The sequence below is a fragment of the Narcine bancroftii genome, chromosome 6, assembly GCF_036971445.1.
Source record: "Narcine bancroftii isolate sNarBan1 chromosome 6, sNarBan1.hap1, whole genome shotgun sequence".
NCBI lineage: Eukaryota > Metazoa > Chordata > Chondrichthyes > Torpediniformes > Narcinidae > Narcine > Narcine bancroftii.
In genome coordinates, this window is record NC_091474.1 from 12,902,599 (window position 1) to 12,928,311 (window position 25,713).

Consider the following 25,713-nt stretch of genomic DNA (forward strand, 5'->3'; position numbering starts at 1 on the left):
AACCTGATGACGTCATAGTTGCTGACATCACAATTCCCCAATGTTAGGGGAAATTTGCCAATTTGAAAATCAAAGCCAATAGCTTAAGGTACTGAAAACTATAGTCAGCCTTCAATCCAGGTATCATCTTTCATGAAAGACAAATTACATAAAAGCAGGATGATTATTTTCCAAAATCTCAAAGTTGTGCCAAAGGTTAAAATTGAAAATGTTGGCACAATATTCATTTATATGCTAAATTAGTGCACAGATGAATTTCAGACTTAAGATCAATAGTAGTTTTATTTCTACATAAGCTTATAATTTAAAAAAGTGAGTAAAAGAACAGACTCTGTTGGCTGGTTGGCTCAATGGATGTTAAGTATTGGTGTGGCACCTACAGTTGGTCCATTTTATAATTTCTCAATGATATCAGTAACAGTATGAAATAATCTTTCATCTTTATCTGACAGGACACTTCGTAGTTGCTTGCCTCACAATCCAATCCAAATATAAATTCCCCCATAACCTGGGCTAACAGTCATTCTTGTCACATTAACCCAATCATTTAAACTTATGAGCTTGGGGCAGCTGTCATTTTTGCACAAAAAGTTCTCCAATACAGTTTAAAAAAAGTCATGTCCTTGAAATTGAATGCAATTGTGCAGGTTTTCAGCAGTAGTTTTCCCCACATACGAAAGTAATGGAAATAATTTCCAGATCAAATTGTCCTATTGAGAAATTAGCTGGGGCACTTCCCATTTTTGCACAGGAATTGTTTCTCCAGCATCAGTTACACACCCTTTATTACCTTCACTAGAATCAACTGGGCTTTTTTTTTTAGGAGTGCTATCTTCGTTGATCATTCACAATTCTGTGATTGTTCAAGAATGAGAATTGAGATGTTTATGAAGGTCCTCTCTACATTGCATATCATATCCTCAATTTTCAATAGTCAGGTTATGGAATTGACAATCAGCTGGTCTAGTGTCCTTGTATCATTTCTGCACAAATCAAATTTGTGTTGAATGCTGTCCCTTTTATAAGTCCTCAGCTGGCAGTGTTGTTGGTCACTCATGATGTTGCAGCAGACCACTGCTTGGGGAGGGGGTTGCTCCCAGACATGCACAAGATTACAATGCTTCTCCCAATCTCCTGTGTTTCCCTTACCCTGACTTGATAGGTCAGTGCAAAGAGACTGGGGCTGGAGATTTGTGAAAAGGAAATATCCTGGGGTAGTGGCCAAACTCGTGGACTTTAAGGATTGTAGGATATGGCGAGATGGTAATTGTCAAGAGTTGGTGATGAAGTTTGTGTGCTATTGCTATTTGACAGTAGGGTGGTAGCACTGACTGATCAATGAGTTTGGGGACAACTGGTTGAATGAAGGGAGAATGGTCAGGTGATTGGTAGGTACCATGAGAGGGTTACAACCCAAAGTGTCAGGGTTCCAAATGAGAGCAAGTCAGGTTCTGAGGACTAACTTCAGATTTATTGTCAGAGTACATCCATGACATCACATACGACCTTGAGATTCTTTTTTCTGTGAATGAGACAGAGTTACCACCTACCAATAACTTGTTATCTGTTCTAGGAGATCTTACTCAAGTAACATATATGAAGATTTTACAGGTACTGCTTAGTTCCACTGCTCCAGTTGTAGATTGAAAGTGTGCAGGCTACACCAAGAGTGAAAATGAAGGAAATGACATTCAGGTATGTACTGCCCAAATGTGGAAACCATTGCACATGTTTGGGATTCATGGTAAATGGGACAGGAGAGGACATAGGAGCCTAGAACAAAAATTATGAGCCTTGCAAACCTTATTATATACAGTACCTCTGATATTCAATAATTTCTAACAATGACAATACATCACAAAGGCAAAGATAATGGCAAACTATTTTATGGGTGATTAATATTAATGCCAGTCTCCCATACCAACAATACATGTCAGAAATTATTACTTTTTATTGTTTTGATTAAAAACCAATGAAAGGTGAGTGTTAATATTCAAAAGACTTTTGTGGGTGATCCATTATTTTTTCCAAAATTTAAGTATTACTGATTTTTCTCTAGCAGGGTCCGATTGCTCGGAACTTTGCACAAAAGAGCATCCATCTGCGGTGAAATTTATTACTGTGAGTGAAAGGTAGGCTATCAGATGAATGCAGAGCTGTGAGAACTTGCAATTATAATTATAAGTGGAAGGTTTTCACTTCTCTTATAGCCTGATATTTAAATTAATTAATTTAATAGTCAATCAACATTTCACTGCAATTATAATTGGGGTAGTTTTACAAAAAAAATTGAATTTCCCACTTGGCTCACACAAGAGGAGTAAAATGGACCTTAATTTCTAACATAGGCTTTTGGTTCACAGAATTCTATACTTGGCGCACTAATTTTTGCAACCTCCAGCCTGTGCATTTGGCCTTTACAAAAGCACTGAATTTTGTGACTTGTTCATGACAATAAATTCTGATGATTTCATATTCATAAAATTTTGATATTTTGTAAAACTCCACCTGTATAATGTCATCTCCTTTTTTTTGTCCATTATTCATACATGCTCCAGCAGACATTCTTTATTTGTTGGACTTCTTTGGTCTTTAATTCACTTGCTATTTTGGTGTATATTAAAGAAAAGCAAGGATAGGAACATGGTGGCAGGCTTCCTGTGAAAGTGTGATTATCATACCATGTTAGTTCTATTCTAAAGGATGCAGTTGTCATTTGACAGCAAATGTATTTTTGGGAGGCAATGCATTCTGGTTGACTGGGAAATATGAAATTGGTGGATAGTCTGAATTAGTGAGGGGGAAACAGTGTAAAAACAACGGGTTTAAAGTTTAAATTAAATCAATTCTTTTTCAATCAATATAATTAAAACAACACTGTGTATCTTTATCTTTGTGACATGAAGTACACTGTTGGACCTGCTGACTTTCCTCAGCTTTGTGGTTTGACTGTGCAGACTAATTTGAGTGATCTGTTGCTGAGGACTTGGCTGTCTGCAGTGAAAAATAAATATATTTAATGAACTATATGCATTCACAAATACATTTGCCACATTTCCAAAAGGGTGAAAGTTTGGGAAATAAAAGCCAGAGCTCCTTGGATGGCAAGGGAAATGGCAAATGGGATAAAACAAACAGTGCAGTACACACTGTATCAACTGAAACGAAGGTCAGGTCAAATACAATTCATTATGATTTCACAAATAGTGGCTGGTAAAAAAAGAAGATGAAAGTGTGAAGATCTCAACAAAACATCAGTAAAAGTGCAAAGAGCAGAGGTTCTGGCAGTGGTGAATATTGATCAGCAGAATGTGCTGGAAATAGAAAATGGGCCATGATTAAAAAGTGGGATTAGTGGCATCTTGGTTCAAAAGATGAGGACACAAGTAAATACAAGTTTATCTGTTTCACATCAAGGCAGATAAAGGCTGTTGAAACAATCATCAGGAAGAAAAATGACAAATACTTGATTTAATTTAAATTAATTAAGGAAAGTCATTGTGGATTAACAAAAGGCCGATCTTGTTTGAAGAACATAATTTAATTTATGACAAAATAACAATGAAGATTAAAGAAAGCAATGCGATGGATATTGACTGTGTGGATTTCAAGACTGAATAACAAAACTGAGGTTTACGGAATAGATGCATGGAACTTAAGGACAGAATGCAGAATGGTGTGATAAATATTAGCTTTTCAGACAGGAACGTGGTTCTCTGTGGTGTCCAAAAGGTTTGCTGCTTAGACTATTTTTTAATATGTATGTAAATGACTTTGATGTTGGAATTCAGAGTGAAATGTCAAAATTTGATAACATTCATCCTGGATCAATGTGAAACAATGAAAATAATACTGAATGATTGCAACAGGACAAAGCTAGGCATGCAGAACGACGGGCAAATGGCATATGGAATTTCACACTTACAACATGCTAGAAAGCCATTCAGCCTATTTGATCCATGGAACTCACAGCAGAGCAGTCCCATTAATCACATTCCTGGTTTTCCGATTTCCCTGTTTGCCTGAAATTGTGTTTCTCTCACGTTTATCAACACTTTTGTCATTTACCTACACTGATCGTTTAGCCACTTGCACTAATTAATCAGTTAAACATGTCTTTGGAATCACAGTACCCAACTAAAGCCCACATGGCCATGGGAATATTCATATTTGGCACAGAGAGAAACCAATTTCATGATCCAAGCCCTGTTCCTGAAGCTGCCAGGCAGAAGAATTAACTGCAGTCCCATAGTATAACTCCGACAGTGAAGTGAATGCCCAGAGGAACCTAGTGGCACAGTGCAGGACCTGAAGGACCAACAGACTCGTATGTAGAGCTCTTTGAAGTTATAAGGGCAGAGTTAACAAAGCACAAGGAACTTGGAGTTCAGAGATGTCCTGAACATAAAAACAGGAAAATTATGCTGAAGCTTTATGAAGTTAGGATATATCTGGAGGACTCTGTCCAACTCTGATCATCAAACACTGAAAAGATCCGAGAGAGAGAGAGAGAGAGAGAGAGAGAGAGAGAGAGAGAGAGAGGGAAATTTACCAGATCAGTTCCAGAAATGGCAGTCTTTCATTTCAAAATAATGACAGGGAAATGGAGGCCATTCTCCAAGGAGGAAAGTAAGGAGAACTGATTGAGGTGTACAACATTGGGTGGTTATAAACCTGAACTCAGTGACAACATGAGTGATAGAAGGAGAGACAATCAATGGCATTGTAGGGAAGATAGCGAGGGAAAACAGGACTGAAGGGATTGCTGTTCAAGAAGCTGCCTTGGTAGTGATAGAGTGAATGGTCAACATCTGTGCCTCAATGATTCAATGACAAATTCTCAAGTGCATACCAGGGTGCTTAGAAAAATAAATAAAAGCAAAACACCACTGAAACAGATGGTGTTAAATCCAAAATATGGCCACAACCAGAAAGCATGATGGATCCTTTTGAAAGGAACATGATCTTGCATTTTCAAAGTTTGTGAAGAGGGATTAAAAATAACAAGATTAAAAACACACTCTGCAATTATGAAAATGGCAAGAAGCTCTTCTATGGTGCTCTTCCCAACATGAAATGTATGAAAAAATTGATCTACATACATGGTCTTCCAATAATTGAAGATTATTTCCCTGCTTTTCTGTTTCTCTTTTTTTTCTTATCCATTTTCTTCCTTTTTTATTTTGGGGCTTTGTTTGGGGGAGGAGGGGGGATGAAATTGTTTGGAGACGTGCACAACTTGTACCACTGATTTTTTTTTCCCATTTCAATTTATTTAACAGTTATTTTTTGATACATTGCCCACAAAATTAAAATATACAAAAATAATTATAAGAGACAGTCATGGAAAAATGTCTTAGCAAAAAATTAACCTCCCTAACTCTCAAAGCTGATTAACTAAAGTTTTTGAATTTTGGGTGCATTCCATGTGTATTAAATATCAACAAATTTATATTTAGAATTATTCCAAAGTGATTTCTATATTTAGTATATTAAAGATTTCAAGGGATCCCTATCAAAAGCATAGATTTCTATGCATAACAGATTCTTGGTATCACTGGATTCAGTCCGAGTCAATATATAGTTGGTTGTATGCCATGAAAGTAATGTGTGACTTGCACATTCAATGAAATATTGGCTTCCCAATAGTTTATTCTTTAAACATCATTTACTTGCTATTCATTACCCTCAAGAGCAGACATTCTGCGTGTTCATATTAAATGCATACATGCATAGTTATGCTGGATATGGTGCTGTCCACTGACTTCACCTCAGCGTTTAATACAATTATACCTCAGAGGATGGTGGAGAAACTGTCCTCTCTGTCCGGGTTTGCAGAAGAATGTCAAGCATAATCATGGGGAACACTGGTGCACCTCAGGGCTGTGTACTCAGCCTTGTTCATGTTACTGACCCACAAACGCAATGCCAAATCCAGCTCCAACAAGCGTCATCAAGTTTGCAGATGACATGATAGTCGTTGGCCTCATCAGCCACAAAGATGAGAAAAGAGGTGGAAAATCTTTTGAAATGGTGCAAAAATATCAACCTGAATCTCAACGTGGACTAGACAAAGGAGATGATTGTGGACTTCAGGAGGAATAGTGACAACCACCGGCCCCACACATTAATAGCTTGTTAGTGGAGGAAGTGAAGAGTACCAAGTTCCTTGGAATTCACTTAAGAAGTGACCTATCCTGGACATACATCTTCTTACTTGTCAGGAAGGTGCAACAGCTACTGCACTTCCTGAGAAGACTGAGGTGGGCAAGGTGACTGGACACCATTCTGCCAACTTTCCAATGGGAGCTGTATCAAGAATGTCTTGGCCAGCTGCATCACAGTGTGGTATGTTTATTGTAGAGCTTCAGATCAGGTGTCTATCCACAGGACCATAAAAGTAGAAGAAAGCATCACTTTGATTTTCCTCCCCCTCCCCATCCCCCTATCTGAGTGATTTACCAGGATCGTTGTTTAAAGAAGGCTCACAAAATTATCGAGGAGACCTACCACCCCACACGCAGAATCTTCCAGATGCTCCCATTGGGAAAATAATACAGAAATATTGAAACTAGAACTACCAGACTGAGGAACAGATTCATCTTACAGGCAGGAAGGCTGCAGAATGACTGTTAAATGCTAAAACTCTCTGTGACTCTGTGATCATTAAAAAAAAATATGTACAGTGCATACATATCATTGGCGTGTTATGTTTGTACATGTGATTCCACTGTGGATCAGAGAACACTGTTTCGTCAGGTTGTGATGCTACAATCGGACTTGAACTATCTGCTACACCAAGCTCAACAGGAGAAGGCAATAGCAAATAAAAGTTCCAACCATATCTGCAAATATTACTTAGTGCAGTTCTAGCTGTTTCAATTTAACAATTTCTACATGCTGGAAAAAACTCAGGTTTGATAAGCCTGGTTTAATGATTTAGCTACTGAGATGGAAGCAAACCATCAACCGAGATCAAAAAGAGCTCATTGCTCCTTCTCTTGGTCACTGTCCAGTGATTGCAATTGGAGTGTGCACAGATATGCACAGTGAGGGAGCAGTTATTTAACAGAGTGTTTGCTTCACCTTATGCTCCAGCCAAAATCTTTGAAAGCAGCCTAGCATGTACTGAAATTGTTGATTAGTGAATCAAGCTACTCCCATGACTCCACTCTCAATTACGCATGGAACAATTGCAAGGCTGTTGTCTAACCTTGGTTTTCTGACAATGTGGAATTTTAGTGCCATGATTGATAATTCTATCTGAGCATCAGGATTAGATTACAGCCATAAAATAGTTCTTTCCTGTGTGCAATTTGTATTATATGCCAAGCACTGTTGTTTTCTTCATTAACTTTCATCTCTTCTCGGCATCTTGGAGTTTAGGTGGAACAGTACTTTTTAAAAAATGTAATTGTGAACAGAATAGTCTGCAATTATCTCAAACTTGTGTGGATGGTCAATTATTAATGTCAATAAAGACTATATTTTATTACTTTCTTAAGTCGTTTCTAAACTTTAACTCCTTTCTTTTCCATTCCAAAGTTTCACCACCACTTCAGGTTATTGTTCAGTGCACAAGAAAGTTTGCAGCCAAAAAAATAATCCAACCTTCCCCATTACAGATGCTGACTGGCCTGTTGTGTACTTGCAACAATTTGTTTTATTGTCAGGATGGCAACGTTGACTATTTTTCTTCATTTGTACTATATTCACTCATGAGCTTTCTGGGATGCTTTAAGTAGTATGATAATAAGAAATATTCCCAGAGTGCATTGAAAAAATCTAACATTGTTATTTACAGGCTATGGAGAAATAATCTGAGCCTAATTATGTAATAATCTTCTTCCAGCATGTATTATACTGAGGTATTGCTCTATTCTTTGATAGATCCATTACTTGAAACAATCACTGTGAAATAAGAACAATTTTTAGATACTTTAGATAAGTTTTTTATGTGATAAGAAACTATTGTTGACATCATACCATTGCAATGAAAATACAGGTATGTCAGAAAATGAAACCTAAATACCCTGATTTTAACAAACTGCGAACTGTCTTAATGTTTCTCCTCTGAATTTACTGTGGAGAAGGTCATAGATGCTTGGTAACTCAGGGAAATAAAGAGTGAGGTGGCGAGTTGTTGCAGCTAGGGGTAGATTCAAAATGGATGCCTACACAAGATAGTATGTATTATAACTAATAAAGTATAGTTGTTATTAAAGAACCCAAGTTTTTTTATTACAGTAAAAGAAACATTACATGGTACCAGGAGTGTGCAGAGTAAGAATCAGTCGATTGCATCAAAAAACATGGAGAGGGTAAAAACTCTTGACGCTGTAAATTGGACTGGAAATGTCAACCACCATTGGAGGTTGTTCAAATAAGCCACTGGTCTCCACACCAAACCCGATGGACAGAAGATTGAACTGTTAATTATTGTGGTGGGATCTCAAGCACGAGAGGTTTTCAACATATTTATTTTTGCCAAGGCAGCTGACCATGGGAAGTTTGACGAAGTTATCGAGATGTTTGATGAACATTGTTTACCAAAGAAAATAAAATGTTTGACAGGCACGTGTTTCACACACACACACACACACACACACACACACACACACACACACACACACACACACACACACACACACACACACACACGCACGCAGCTGCAGGGAGAGAGCTTTGATTTAAAAAAAAGACTTGCAAGAACATGCAATTTCAGACCGCTGCAAGATTCAATGATTCGTGATCAAATTGTGCTCAGGATTATTGATAAGAAAGTGAGAGAAAGGCTGCTGTGAGAGACAGAGCTTACCTTAGCTGGAACTGTGAAGATATTCCACAACAGTGAAATAGCTAGGTAGCAAGTGAAAAAATTTGGTGAGTGTGCAAAAGCCAGTGAAAGTGAAGGCATAGTCATGGCCACAGTGTCTGTACACACACTTAAACAAAAAATGAGATATTGGAAACAACAAAAAGGAGAGACATTCAATTGTAAACGATGTAGTACTCAACGTGCACCAAAACAATGTCCAGCCTAAGGAAAACTCTCTAATAAGTGCAAGGGGCCTAATTATTACACAAAGCAATGTTTTTCCCAAAGGGAAACAAAACAGAAGTGAAAGCAGGCACACTATAAAGCATGCTATAGAAGGAACTACTCTTAGTGATGCACTCTTTGTTGACATGGTAGTGCAGAAAGACTATAAACCAACAGAAACTGAACAGCCAAGCATGAAAAGACTTGAGCAGGGTAAGTGGACTGTGTCATTGCATACAAATGGAACAACTATTCCTTTCAAGCTGGACAAAGGGGCAAAGGATCATTTGAACTGTGAGCATGATGTCAGGACAACAAAGGTAAAGCTATACATCTTGCAAATCCTGTACAGCTCAAAGTCTACAATGAACCAAGCATTGACACGATAGGTACATGTAAACTCAAAGTAAAGGTTGTAGATAAAAAGCACCACCTCATTTTCAAAGTAGTCCCAGATGGACACGAATCACTGCTTGATGAAAAATCATGTGAAAACTTAAGCCCAGTTAAGAGGATGTACACGCCAGGGAAACTATTGTGTTAGCTGATGCACTATCTAGGACAACGATGCAGAGTGAAGCACACAATGAGAGTTGCACAGAGAAAAATGTGAATCTCCATGTCAACCTAATCATTGAATTTCTTCCTGCATTTGACATGAAATCCAAGCAGGTCGCAGTAGTAACAGAAAAGGACACAGTTCTACAGAAGGTCATCAAGAATCTGAATGAAGGATGGCCTAGATGTGAATGACAGCCATTCATTAGAAATGAGCTGAGTGTTTCAATGGGCTTTTAATCAGCAGAGCAGAATTATCATTCCTCAATCACTGTGCCAAGAGATGCTGAAAAGGGTGCATGAAGGGCACTTTGGAATGGAAAAATGCAAGAGGAGAACCAGACTGTTTATTGGCCAGGGATAAATCCTGACATTGACAGGAATGTTTCCAGCTATGAAACATCACACAAAGCAGGCAAAGGAACGCATGATCATAACTGACTTACCAGCAGAAGGTTGGGACAGATCTGTTCCACATGGATGAAAATACTTGCTGGTTATTGACTATTTATCGAACTATCCAGAGAATGTGCTACATCCTAACATGTCTGCTGCTTGTGTGATCAAATATGTGAAATTGATCTACAGTGAATCATGCTACAGCTGCACAGAATTCCATAACTTTGCAAAAGGTATGATTTTTGACATGTCACTCAAGTCCTCTGCATCCACAGTCAAACAATAAAGCAAAGAAAGGTGTTCATATAGTTAAACAGTTGCTTAAGCAAGTACAAGCCAGTGGCTCAGATCCTTATTTAGTTCTATTGAGTTACAGAGCTTCACCACTTGAACATGGCACGTCACACGCTGAGCTTCCCTATTCTGCAGACCCAAACAAAAACAGAGATGTCGAAGTTGTCAAACAGAAAAAAAGCATCTGTAATGGAGACAAAAAGCAAATGATGACAAGTCAGCAAGAAGCTTAGGGCCACTGGCACAACATGACAAAGAAATGTCAACACTTGGGACAAAAGGGCTCCTGTTTTGGAGGAAGTAAATCCAAGATCCTACATTGTCAGAACAGAGGATAGTCAAAGACTGAGGAGGAATCGAAAGAGCCTGCTGAAAATGCAAGAGGCACTGCAGGAACAGACAAATGCAGAAGTTCCAGCCTGCACAGCAACAGATGAAACACCACCAGTGCTAGACAGTAGTGGACCAGCACAGCTGACACAAGCACCAGTATTGAGAAGATCTACACACATTATCAAAGCACCTGACAGACTGAATCTCTAAAAGAAAAAGAACTGTACACTTAAAAAGTTTGTGCTGCTGATGTTTGTGTTGAACTTTAAAATAAAATGAACACTGTATTAGTCTGTAATGTTGTTAAGATTAATCATCTCAAGGAAAAGGGATGTAATGATAGAGTGCTAGTGATAATCCTGTCCACTAGAGGGAGTCAGAGATGAATTGTTGCAACTTGGGGGAGATTCAAATTGGATGCCTCCATGAGGTTGTGTGTACTTTAGCTAATAAAGTATAGTTCTTTTATAAAAGAACCTGTTGCTTTATTACAATAAAGAAACATCAGTAATGTCTTGAAACATAGTCATCTCAAACGATGAAGTTCTAGTGGTTTTAGAGCAAATTAAAGTAGATAAATCCCTAAGGCCTGATAAAAAGTAAATGATTAAGATTGACTACTGTTGTGCCAATATTGCAGAAGGACTGCAAGAACAATCCAGGGAAACCTAGGCTGATGAACCTAATATCAGTGATGGAAAAGTTACTGGAGGGTGTTCTGAAGAATAGGATCTACTTGGATTTTCAAAGGCAAGAACTGTTAAGGGAGAGTGATCATGAGAGTTTACTTGGGAAATGTGTGAAAGGTGACAGAGGTTTGTTTTTTCAGATTGGCTGCAGGCAACTAGTGCCACCATGTGCTGCAAGGATCCGTGCTAGAACTACTGCTGCTTGCCATCTCTATCAATGATTTAGATGAGAAAGTCATTGGCATGACTTGTAAGTATGAAGATGACACCTAAATTGGCAGTGTAGAGGACAGAAAAGATGGTTATGTCAGGTCACGCAGGATCTAAATAATCTGGAAAAGTGGGCCAAGAAACAGCAAATGGAATTCAACTTTGAAAAATGTAAGGTGCTACATTTTTGTGAGTTGAACCGGGCAGGACTTGCGCTGTAAATGACAGGGCCCCGAAGATTGTTGTAGAACAAAAGAGCTCTTGAGGTGTAGGCACATAGCTTGCTGAAATGGTGACACAGGTAGACTGGGTGGTGAAAAAGGGATTTGGCACTTGCCTTCATCAGTCAGCACATTGAGGTTAAGAGTTGGGGCATCGTGTTACAGCTGTTCAGGACGCTGGCGAGACTACACTGGCCTGTCTTTGGGAAGGATGTCATCAAGTTGGAAAGGGATTAAGAAAAGATTTACATGGATGTCAGTGGGACTGGAGAGCTTGAGTTATAAGGAAAGACTGCATCGATTAAGGCATTTCCTATGGACCAGAGGAGGCTGAGGGATGACCTTATTAAATATATTAAATCATAAGGCATAAATATGTTAATGGTCATATTCTTTTTATTCATGTCGATGCAATCATGAAGAATGCTCACCATCAGCTATACTTCGTGAGGCGTTTGAGGTGATTTGGTGTAACCAAAGACTTGCAAATTTCTACAGGTGTATCGTGGAGAGTATTCTGACTGGTTGCATCACTGACTGGAGGTGCCAAAACATAGACAGGAAAAAACTATAGAGCAGGGGTAGCCAATCTTTTAATTTTACATTTTTTATTTAGACATACAGGGTACAGGCCATTTCAGGCCACGTGTATGTACCAGGAGTGTAGGTTAATTGGGCGCCACGGACACATAGGCCGAAATGGCCTGTTACTGTGCTTTATGCCTAATTTAAAAACATAAAATTAAAAGGTTGGCTACCCCTGCTATAGAGAGTTGTGAACTCAGCCAATGCCATCATGGACATTAAGGATATCTACATGAGGCGATGTCGCAAGAAAGCAGCAAGGACTCTCAAAATTCAGGCCATGCCCTCTTCTGACTACTACCATCAGAAAGAAGCCTGAAGACCAGGGTAGATAACCAGCTTCATATGCTCTGGCATCAGATTTCTGAATAGACAATGAACCACAGATCTTACCTCACATTCTCTTCTTTTGCATAAATTTATTTACAGAAAAAAAATGTAATTTATAGCAATTTTGCACCTGTTGCAAAACTACAAATTTCAAGGTATGTTCATGACAATAAATTCTCGTTCTGATATTGATTCTAAATACCTTATCTATAACATGTCTCACATCATCCAAACTGATTGGCTGTACCAATAGATGATCTTAATGGAGATTGGAATCCTATAATTCCTGTGCCTCTGTGGGTATAGCACAATATAATTACATTGCAAATTAGGTAAATACAATCAGATGCTACCCTGAGAATAACAATTTGGTTGGTAACCTAATTTATCCTTGACCAAGATGTTTCGGATGCCATGGGCTATGTTTTCTGCAGCCTCATTTCCCACAAGCACTGAACCAAATAAGGGAAACAGGGAGGATCATTTCAGATTTCAGCTGACAGTCAATCATGTAAGAACAACAAGTAAATCTCATTTGTGCAATAGAAGTATTAGTGATATAGAACTACATCTTAACATGTAAAGTGAGGTTGTTGAATTACTTATGAGCATCTTTTCAGAAAAAAATGTTCAACTTATTTTTAATTGGTACTTAAGGCAAGCAATATCTCACATGTCACATGGCAATATTATTGAAGACTCTTAATACTTGCCATACTGCATGGTGATACCATTTACTTTATAACATTGGAACTCCGTAGGAGATGGTATTGCATAAGGCCACATGCTGGGAATGAAGCACTTTGCGAAATGTTCCATCTTCAGTGAAACTGAAAACATGTGAAGTTGTGTTTGAATTACAACAGGAGACATGAGATAAATTCTCCTTTGTTATTTTCCAGAAACGGCATTAAAACTATGTAATTTAAATTCAATTTCTTCAACACTTCCTTGATGATTGAGAAACTAATTCAAATGAATCAGAGTGAGACTATTATTTTCTTATAAAAATAATTAGATATTAATGATCATCTTGTGGAAAATAGGTTGGTTCTGCTTCTCTAGAAGTACCTATTAGCTACTTTCACTCCAATTAATTTGCTATGTTGTCTTCAATGGATATTATATTAAAGTCAAAGAAAGAAATTGCATTAGTAAATCATCCTGGAGTAGAGTAAATTAGGGCTGATTTTGCGAACATGAGCAAGGACACGGACAACTGAGAGGCCCGAGGTTCACTGGAATGTGATTCTCAAGGATCCCTTCAATACTCTAAACAGACTCCAATCTGGAGATAATCATCTTATGAACCATTGTGGATTGCTCTCCTTGCTGGCAACAGCCAGAAGGTTTAGTACTGGGAAGATGGTGGCGTCTGCCATGAGAGCTTTGCGGAATTCTGAGGACCTCTCAGTTACTTGGTGGAGTATCATGATTCTCTAGTCCCCTTGGATAGTGGGCCAGAAATCAGTGCAACATGACTATAGTTCTACTCAGTCTCTAGAAACATCATAAATGCTGCAGGGCCAATTAGTCACAAAGTGCATCATGTGGTGCTGTAGGTACACGTGGTAGCAAATCTGCTGACAGATGCTTTCATTGATGTTTGTACAGCCCTATTTCCTGGATCCTTTACTGCTGCCCTTCATAAAACTTACCCTCAGGTGCTTATCGAATTCCTGAAATCTTTTGTTGATGCTCTGCAGTGAATTCCAGATAACAACTATTTAAAAAAAATGTTCCTGTTACTACCTCCAGGTTATTTGCCTATCACTTTGAAGATGTAACCTCAAGCTATCTAATCATTTTCTGATCGGACATGATTCTCCCCTTTCACCCTCTGAATTTATCTCAAAAGAATATAAATCTGGAGGGTGGAGTTATTTAAACTTATTTAGCCAATCACTCAGGAACACTTTATACCTCCATGTTGGGTCAAGAGATCTTTGGATAACATTACATTTATATAATAATACATAGAAAGAACAGAAAATTATGCACCATTGAGCCCGGCAGTAAGTAAGTTATTGCAAGGGATTCTAAGAGACAGTACATATAGGTATTTGGACTGATATGGACTGATTAGAAATACTCAACTTGGCTTTGTATGTGGGAGGTTACGTTGAACCAATCTTACAAAATTTTTGAGAAGTTACCAGGAAAGTTAATCAAGGTAAGGCAGTGGATGTTTTACACATGGTCTTTTGTAAAGGCTTTGATAAGACTTGAAACTCAGAAATTACCTCTGCCTCACTAATTTACTTTGGTCTTTCAATGAACCTCTTACATAATGCCTTTTTAGCACCAGCAATTGAGACCGGACCTGGGTTTGAATCCTACACTGTCTGTAAGGAGTTTGTACGTTTTCCCCGTGGGTGCATAGATTTTCTACAGTGGCTCCGGTTTCCTCTCACCTTGCCAAAACGTACCGGGGTGTAGGTTAATAGGGTGTAAATTGAACTGCACAGTCTCGAAGGGTTGAATTAGCCTGTTAAAGTGCTGAATGTCTAAATTCTTTTTAAAAATAAAAAATTGAAATAAGATGATAAGAAACAGGAGCAGGAAAAGGACATCTAATTGATTAAGCCCGCTCCACCATCCAATGAGATCATGGCTAATCTGGCCACGCTCTCAACTCCACTTACTCACCTGTTCCCCACTACTCTTGATTCCCTGATTCAAAATTCTGTCCATCTGTGCCTTAAACACAAGTTAATGAAGCAGCCTCAAATGCTTCAAAGAACATAGAACGCTTCAGCACACAATGTTGTGCCGACCCATATATTCCTTAAAAAAAAGTACTAAACCCGATGTACCCCATCACCCTCTATTTTTCTTTCACCCTTGTGCCTGTCCAAGAGTCTCTTAAATGTCCCAAATGCTTCAGCCTCAATCACCATCTCTGGCAAGGCATTCCAGGCACCCACAACTCTCCGTATAAAAAACTTACCCCCTATGTCTCCCCTAAACTTTCCATCCTTCACTTTGCACACACGTCCTCTGGTGTTTACTATTCCTGCCCTGGGAAACAGGTACTGGCTGTCTACCCTATCAATGCTTCTCATAATCCTTTAGACCGCTATCAAGTCTCCTCACATCCTTCTATGCTCCAAAGAGAAAAGTCCCCGTTCTACTAATCTTGCCTCATAAGACTCATTTTTCCAATCCAGGAAACTTCCTGGTAAATCTCCTCTGCACCCTCTCCATAGCTTCCACATACCTCCTATAATGAGGTGGTCAGAACTAAACACAATACTCTAAGTGTGGTCTCACCAGAGATTTGTAGAGTTGCATCATGACCTCTACTCCTGAACTCAATCCCCCTATTAATGAAGCCCAGCATCCCATAGGCCTTCTTAACTATCCTATCAACCTGTGTGGCAACCTTGAGGGATGTATGGATTTGAACTCCAAGGTCCCTCTGTTCATCCACACTCTTAAGTAACTGACCTTTAACCTTGCACTCAGCCTTTGGCTTGTACTTCCAAAATGCATCACCTCACACTTATCTGGATTGAACTCCATCTGCTAACTCAGCATCCTGACGATATCCTCTTATAACCTTTGACAACTTCAGCTCTATCCACAACTCCTCCAACCTTCATGTCATCCGCAAACTTACTGACCCATCCTTCCGCCTCTTCATCCAGGTCATTTATAAAAATCACAAAGTGCATCATGTGGTGCTTCAGGTACACGAGGCAGTCTCTAACACTGAATAGATCCTTGTGGCACTCCACTAGTTACCGACCTCCAGGCAGAATACTTTCCCTCCACTACGATTCTCTGCTTTCTCCCAGCCCCTGCTGCCAAAGAGGATTCATAGATCATAGCTACTGCCGACCTCACTCTTCCCTCACTTCCCACAGCAAGTATGTAGCGTCTGGCCCCGGGGACTTATCAATTTTGATGTTTTTGAGAAGCTCCAACATTTCCTGTTCCTTAATCTCCACATTGTCCAGCACACAGGCCTGTTCTATTTCAACTTGATCCTGATCAAGGTCCTTTTCTCTTGTGAATACTGTTGCAAAATATTCATTTAGGACCTCCCCAACCTCCTTTGTCTCCAGACACGTTGCCTCCTTTATCCTTTAGAGTCCCCACCTTCATTCTCATCATAATTGGGCATAGAGTTCTACAGATTCACTCCTCTGTCTTAAATCTGAATCTTGAGGCAATGTCTTCAGGTTCTGGTGAACATGAGAGTGGAAACAACTTTCCTGCTTCGATCTTAGTCATTCCTTTCATAATTTTAAGTGTCTGGAAGATGCTTCCTCATCCTTTTGAACCTCACTAAATACAGTGCTGGACTGCTCAATCTCTCCTGAGAAGCCATTCCCCTGATCTCCAGAATTGACCTGGTGAACCTCTGCACCACGTCATAAGCCAGTCTGTCCATTCTCAAGTAAGGAGCCAAGAACTGCATGCAACACTCCAGGTGTGACCTCACCAGTCCCCGATACAGTTGCACCTAGACCTCCCTCCCTTTAAATTCAATCCTTCTTGCAATAAAACCCAACGTCCTAACTGCCTTCTCGATTACCTGCTGTACCTGCAAACTAACCTTTGTGATTCACGGACAAACACTCCTTAGTCTTTCTATACAACACAATGCAATTTCTTCTTAAAGCTTTTCACCAAACATTCGTCCTTTAACCTTTTCATGACATCATTTTTTTAATGCAATTAAATACATATTTGTGATGTTTGTGACACCTCATTAGGAAGCTGTCATTGTACATTTAAAATTGTACAAACAAATTGCTGAAAATTAGACGATGTCAAAATCAAAGAACAAACAGGATACCACCACATTTACATTCCCCCTTAGATATGGCAAGTGTCCCTGTTGGAGATAACAGGAATATTGCACATAAATCATTAAGCTCAGATAGTACTTATTGTGTAGATTTTAGGTATGTCCAAAGAAGAATAGTGAAGCATTTTAATATTGCAGCTATACATATCATAGCCCAGCCAAATTTTATCAACTGCATTTACAAAGCCTTTTTGTTGTTACCCACAAGGCAGTTTAGAATATACTTCCGGTAGGTAGGACAAATTCTAACAGCATAATATCACTATTAATGCTATACAACCACTAACTATAATTGAAGCTGACTGATTCAATAAAGATCGTGTACTAAGATTTCACAATTTTCCAAAAAGACCCAGATAAAAAAAAGGAAAAAAACTGGGGAGTTCATAGCAGGACTCAAGCCACCCAGATTCAGATGAACTCGTGCAATTTCAAAGATCTGCCACTTCCTTACCCTATCAATTACACCAATGCTAAATTCACCATCCTCCGCACCACTCAGCCAATGACAATCTTTATTGATCAGAACTCACAACTAACATTTATATGCTCCAACTAACCTCCACAAACTCAGCAATACAGGGTTATGTGTACAATGATTACCCTGCCAGCTAAACATCATGACATGTCATGTCACCCACTCGCTGTTTCTTTTACAGAGTGTGGCATGTGTGCAGAGCTAGCGGCATTCTAAACAGTGGGAATGAGCAACCCTGCATCATCCTCACCCCATAGGGCACTCAGTGCTTGCCCTCATTACATTAAGCAGTTTTTAAAAATGCGATAGACGATAACTATCTTCATCTTGAATTTTCCTTCTCACATCCCTTTCTGTCCTCGTTGCACACTCTCTTCCTCCACCCTGTTGGTTCCTGACGTAACTCGTCAACCAGGCAGTCTGCAGGAGTGCAGAAGCAAGCTACTTGTACTAATGAGTAAACCCATTGTGATCCAAGCTACACTATTCTACCACTGGCAGTCTCTAACACTGAACGTTGGAGCCTGTCCATCAGCCAAAGTGGAGTTTCCAATTGCGTAGGACAGTAATAACTATTGATATAAAATGGAGGCTAAACTTTCTGGGAAATTGTTTGAAATTTGTATGGAATTTAATTTGGATTTGCTTTGTATGAGCTTAGTGTGTATTTTGTTATTGTGATTACAAGAATGTTCTGTGGGGTCAGTAACAGAGGAAGGATATGACTTCTGGTCAACGAAAAACTCAAACAAATGTGAGATGTTGCACTTCGGTCGGTTAAATTGGAGTATGAATTACAGAGTGTCAGGTAGGGGCTGGGAGTATTTAGGGGTACAGCTTAATTGCTCCGTTATAGTGGCACACAGGTAAACAGGGTGCTGAAGAACTCTTTTTGTATGCTTGACTTACAGGGTATTGAGTACAGGAGCAGGCCCATTATGTTACAATTGTACAGAATTTCGGCCACATCACCTTTGGAGAATTGTGCACATTTCTGGTCACCAAGCTACAGAAAAAAAAAATCATTAAGCTGGGAAAGTGCAGAAAAGATTCACAAGAATCTTACTGGGATTAGTGGGCTTGCATTATAAGGAGAGGCTGGATTGGCTGGGACTTTTCTCTCTGCATCATAGGAGGCTGGTATAGAGGATGATGAAATCATGAGCCCAGATAAGGTAAGTAGTTACATTTTGTTTTCCACTATTGAAGGCATAAATTTAAGTTGAGGGGAGGCATCGCTTGGTGAACAGAAAGCATCTTTTTCACACAGAGGGTATTTGGATCAACCTGCCAGAAGTGATAGAGACATGTATAAATGTAAGTTTTAAAAGAGATATGGACATTGGAAAGGTCCAGGCGGTTGAACAGAATTAGCCTGGTTAAACAATATGGTTGGCATGGACAAGTTGGGCCAAATGGCCTGTTCCTAAGCTGTACCAATGCCTGATTCTACAACTCGGTATGGTAGCAGAGTTGGATAAGTTGGTCAAAGAGAACCCAGCCAAATGTAGTATGCCTTGTCTATGTCTCCCTACTCATCAGACACTCTCCATGTAATTGTGGGAAGGGTTGTTTGCAACAACAATGATAAATCTTGGAGTTTGGAGTCCCACAAATGGTTCAGAGAAGTAGAATCATTATGGGTGCAGACTAAGGTCTTCCCTTTCACAGTTAGTGCAGCCACATGGGTTTACTGGGTGTGTGGGCTGCACATGAAAGTTTGTCATGTTGACTCAGATGAAGAATTCACAGAGGATAGCCACAAACTAAAAGCATAGTGAATACATCACGTTATCAGCCATTGGCTGTCTGATAGCTCTATACAGCTATACCCCAGCTGCACTGGAGAAGAAATATCATTTTTTTTAAAATCTTGGTTCCTCTTCAAGTTGACATGCTTGTCAAAATATATGCGTGTGGCTAGTGTCATCCTGCATCTTCCAGTCCTCCACGAGATGCCTCCCAAAATTCAATTCACCTCTAGCAATACTGTTTGAAAAGTTCTGAGCCTTCTCTGAATGAATGCCTGTGTGCAAGCTGACTATTAAAAATCAAAGCAAGATGTATTCGTCTATAGCTGGCATTTGCAATGACATACTGAGCAGTAAAATCTGTGATTTGAAGTGAAATAAAACATCAGCTGCCTTCAACTTTTAAGAATGGGTAATCAAGACATTGTAATTGTCTTTTTTTTAATCTTACTTTGAATCAGTGCGCATCTCACACTGAATGGGCACAAGGGCACCTTCTCTTGCAAGGATCCACTGGCATGAAAAGCAACAGTTTTTGTGATTAAAGTCAAACTAATATACATCATCTCTGAAATGCAATTAAAATAAAAATATCCTGATCAAATGTGGCTGAAAATCAGAGCTAGGTTTTATTCAGTGATTCTAAAGCAGAACACCCTATAATTTTATTGACTCCTACAAGTATTCAATGGGGTATAAGTTAAAATATTTTTTTGGAGCAATTTTATTCTCTGGGAGAATAGTTGCACATTATTCCATGTTTGAAAAAGTACAATAATATTTCAAAGATTGTACTAGAATGATTGGGATTAATAATTTAAGATGTAGATTCAGGCAATAACAGCCAGTGTACACTGGGACTTGATAGGGTTTCACTGCCAAAGTCTTGGGAACAATGACGAAATTAATAAAATGTGTACTCTGGAATCGCACAGCGGTGCTATGGTTGATCTGCATGTTTGGCTTCATGCAAATTTTGTTCAAAGTGCATCATTCTTTATTTGACCCCCCAAGGTGAACTTCAAGCCAAACTTCTGTGCTCTGCAGTTTTCGTGTAAATGCAGCCTCTGAAGCTTTATTCCATGGAGGAAAGTTTAAACGAAGGGTTACCATCAACAGTGCTGCACAGAATAACATTTGGCTGCCGAGGTCGTAGCATTCACAGCCACAATATAATGAGATCCAATGGTACTTTCAACAAATGAGCAGGTTAATTTTATTTTGTGTGAAATCATCCTTATTACTGCAGCTGGATCCAGATTCATGCTTTAATTACACCATATAATGAAGAGAAGGAGGGAAAAAAAAGACAGCACTCTGTGTACTGTACTTGAATGTTACTCTCCTAGGAAATTAAGAAAAATGTTGATAGGTTGAAATATCAGATCAACATTCCCAATATTTTTATTTGTTTATATTCAATGGCAAGAATTGTATAAATGCATGCATTTGAAATGAATACCTTCAATTATCATGCATTGGAGTGTTATTGCTGTTTTGTTATTTTACAGAATTATGTCCATTGTCTGTCTCATCTGGGTTGCAATATTCTGCAATGGTTGTTTCCCGCCTAAAGATTATCCTGTGATAGGAGGTTACAGTAAATTTAGTATTTTAATTTGCGCATTGCTAATCGTACTGCATTGAATTGAGAAAGTGAGCAATTGACCTAATGGCTGTTTAATATGGGGAATAGCACACATCCTTTAAAATAATATTTGTGTTCTTTTATTGGGCAGGAAGAGATAGATCTAGATCAATGAACAAATGAGTAGTTTGGGAGAGAATACTGTGCTTGGTGCACAGAAATGTGCAATTAACAACATTTCAGATAAACTGATGCTGAACCAGCCATGTGGCTAATTAACAAAGAATTAAATTAATAGAATATAAAGCCAACAAATGTGCAATAAAATGCACAGTAAAGACACTAAATAAAGAGTTCACCATTATGAATTACCAAAGCAGTCAAACCTGAATTTGAATAAAGCATTTCCTTTCTTTTATTTGCTTTGAAATTGAAACACCACAGCCAAAATGTTCTGTAATTTAGACTGATTTACTCTGGTTTAAATGATGCAGCCTGCAGGCAAAAACATATTTTGCTCTTAGACTCAGGATAGACCAGGGTTGTTTCAGTGAGTTGCCAGAATAGGGATATACTGTTGAATATTAGTTTAAATTTGTATAATACCTTCAACATTGCGAACATCATGAAGAACTTCAGGAAGGAGGGAGAGCCAAAAACAGGATTTGTGAATGTTTTTAAAAGTAGGATGAAAATAGTGAGAAGTTCATGGGGAGTACTAGGAGGTCATTACTTTTGCAATTACTCACTATTTAAATTGTTTGCTTCTTTTAACTTTGGCCTTTATTGCTTCCTCCTCTATACTATTTCAATTACAGAAAATATAAATAAGAAGAACTGATCATCCTAAGATTAAACCTTTTTGGTTGGAAATGGTAATTTATTAGAACAAATAATGGGGGTTAAACTCCCACAGGATCCAATGTTATTTTTATTCGGTGATATTTGAGGGATTAAACCTAAATTAAAACTGAACATGTATCAAGTGAAGTTTGTTCAAATTGATATAACAATAGCTAGAAAATGTATTGCTATAACTTGGAAGCTGATACAGATTTGGGAATGGAGAGATGGCATGTGGAAGTTCAGAGTTGTATACCATTTGAGAAAATTATATAATTTAAGAGATAAATATCATATATTTTGGAGAATATGGTGCCAACATTTACAAAGTGTGGGTATAAATATTTAAATAAATCTGTCATTCCCTTTCTCCAAAAGGTCTCTGTAAATCAGAAGAAGCTGTAAAGGTTAAAACCTTGTGTTTCTCAACTCTTAGTTAATTTTGTGCCTATCTCTTTGAGAGATTATTGTTTGTAGTGTTACATATGTAACATGTCGTAATATCCACTCAGACTAATGACTTGGTCATTATTCGACATGTAGAAGAAGCACATGAGATATTTTTCTTTGAATTTTGAATCACTTTAAATATCTTTTTTGCATCTCTTTAAATATCGTTATGTATCTCTTTAAAGTTTGAGCTTTATATATGCTTTATATCTCTATCATTATACAGTAAATCCTTTGTTATTCATCATTATGTGAAGTTATGCATAATTTTTATCCATTTTATCAACAAATTAAAGCTACATAAAACAACAGTCAGAGTTTGATTTATTAGATTCAAGAGATCGAAATTTGGAATATCACAGCTCATGCTTTTGGAAGATGATGCTTTGAAATTAGGATATATTAGGATAAGGAAAGTTGTGTCCATAGAAGCCTTGTAGTAAGGAGTGCTCCTATTGAAGATCTCTTGTCCTACACTTTTTTGCTTTGTAGGGGGTTAGAGGGGGGTAAGTTTACAGGGAGGTTTTTCTTTCTATTCTTTCTCCTTTTTTTCTTATATATACAACATGTATTTGAAATGAACTTGCCTTATTGTAAAATACATTTTTTTTGTGGTTTTTAAAAAAGAGGAACTGATTATATATTTTGCTTTGGGATTTTTCAAGAAATGTAGATTCCTAAAACTTCTGCCATGTTGTGAAACAGAAGGTATTGCTAATTTGTTGCCATTAGAAGACACTGGCACCATTTAGGGGCAGGGAAATCTGCAGAGCCTAAAACCTATCCTTTGCAGCCAACTTTGGTTGCACACTTGTTACCCCAGCCACGAAAAGTGAATGCTAGCTCATGTCACAACTTCTACGACAGAACACACAGCACTTACCCTACAAAGGACCTCACAATGTCTCACAACAATCCTTCAGACTTTTTTTTCTTTCCAAGTTTACAAGCGGTGCTCTGTCCCTCAATCGTGGAATTACTTCCAGCTCCCTAAGTACAATTTTGTCCTCTCTCAGGAGCAGAACATCAGTGACAGGGATCACCCAGTGACTAACCATCTCAATTCTGTGACCCACTCCCGCACCAACATGTCTGTCCATGGCATCATGCACTGCCAAACCAAGACCACCCATAAAGTGAAGGAGCAACACAAATTCTGTCTGGGCCCTCTCCTAATGGATAGCATTAACATTGACTTCTCCGGTTTCGGCTCGACCACTCCTCTCTTCCCTATCCCTCTGAGTTCCAGCTATCCTCGCCATTCCCAGAGTCATCCCCCTCCCCCTATTTGCTGTTGTGCCCTCCCTCCCTCCCTTATCCACCTATTGTGTGACTGTGCTCCTCCCCCCTTCCATTTTATTCAAGCACCTGTCTACATTTTGCTCATGGCTTGATGAAAGGCTCAAGCCCGAAACCTTGGTTATGTATCTTTCTTTGCTGTATAAAGTACACTATTTGACTTGCTGAATTTTTCCAGCGTTGTGTTTTTTATTTGTTGTTGAATCTCCTGTTTTGTATTACAGCTCCTGCAATCTGTCTGGAAGCAATCACGCCAGTTTGAAAACTGTGGCAAAATGGCACATTCTGCAGTTAAGCCTTGCAAGCCCTCAGCTGTGTGTGTGTTGTCCTCCAGGCAACTTGCGATCTTCTATCAGCCCCTGACCATGAAGAAATGAATAATCATTAGATTGTTATTGAGATGAAATGCTGGCTCTCTCTCCAAAAGTCCTGCCTGACCTGCACAGAGTCCGCAACATATTTTTAAAAAAATATTTCTCCACTTAATGATCCTTTACAGGATCATGAGGGATAGCAGAGATGGAGAGAATGTATTGGTAACTTGAACAGAGTCTGGAATTCAAAGAATAGCATAAGCTGACAGCTTGGAAGGATGTTATTCAGTTGAAAGCATAAAATATAATTGAAGCCAAAAATGAGCAAATATTGTTGTAATTAGAAAATTAAATTTTATGTTTCATTGCCACATTTGCAGATTAAATTGCTCATTTACAAATAATGTTCATGTGCTTGTTCACCTATTGCACAGATTTCCAATACATACCTACAATTAATTTTCCAATGGTTAATTTGCACAATAGATTACAATGAGAATTCTTCGGACTGAAATTGAAATCATCGTGTTTCCAAATTTTTACGAGTCCACACTGCCCTTATCATGAGAATCTTTGCATATGTCATCAATATTCATTAAAGACTGTAATCCCAAATAAAATTTATTGAAGTATTAGATTAATAAAATGAGAAACATTAAGATGAATTTCAAAGAGAAGTTATGATTAATATTGAAATCTTTCCAAGAGCATTCATAAAAGCAGTTACCACTGTTATTTGCTGCTATTTTCTGCAACATAGATTATTGGTCCTTGGTTTAAAAAAAAAGGCATCTTCACACAGGGAGTATTGCAGAAAAGGAGGTAATTCAGTCCATCTCAAAACCTCTGCTCCTTGTGCTTCTCCTCCATTTTCTTTCCTTCTCATGATCATTTTCGTAACCCTTTGAGTCAACACTCCTCCCCAATATGTTTGTTTTGTTCACTCTTCCCATTGACGTGCAGAGGGACCTGGGGATCCAGGTTCCATAGCTCCCTGAAAGTAACCAGCCAAGTCGACAGAGAGCGTATTGTATTTCTGCCTTCACAAGGCTGGGCATTATATCAGAGTGAGGAAGACCTGTTGCAGCTATATAAAACTTTGGTTTGGCTGCACTTTGGTGTATTGTGTTTAATTCTGTCACCCCATTGCAGGAAGGATTTGGAGGCTTTGAAAAGGGTACAGATAAGATTCACTAGGATGCTGGGTCACTAAGAATGTATGAACCATGAAGAGAGGTTGGACCAACGGATTGTTTACAATGGAGTCAGAGGATAGTGAACCTCCTTCAAAAAATGTGGCTTCCCCTCTACCACCTTCAACTTAGCCCTCAACCGCATATCATCCATCACCCACATATCTGTCCTGGCTCTTTCTTCCCCCACACGCAACAAGGTAGGATTCCCTTTGTCTTCACCCACCAGTCTCCACATCCAACATATCATCATTCTCCGCCATTTCGGCCACTTACTACGCGATCCCACCACCAGGTACAGCTTCCCTTCTCCCCC

At 38.7% G+C, this 25,713-nt stretch overlaps 1 protein-coding gene and 1 long non-coding RNA gene across 27 annotated transcripts in view; one reads left to right on the top strand and one right to left on the bottom strand.

The window, feature by feature from the left end:
- ptprt (protein tyrosine phosphatase receptor type T) overlaps positions 1–25,713 on the bottom strand; it is a 1,055,968-nt gene that overhangs the window by 422,982 nt on the left and 607,273 nt on the right. The gene's annotated exons all lie outside the window — the stretch shown is intronic.
- On the top strand, positions 73–24,575 carry LOC138735726 (uncharacterized). Of its 2 annotated transcripts, none has more exons than XR_011339910.1 (4): positions 73–120; positions 1,574–1,695; positions 2,060–2,132; positions 24,115–24,575. It is a non-coding gene; the product is annotated as an uncharacterized lncRNA (long non-coding RNA). The 2 variants fall into 2 exon arrangements; XR_011339911.1 differs by having other exon boundaries at positions 2,063–2,132.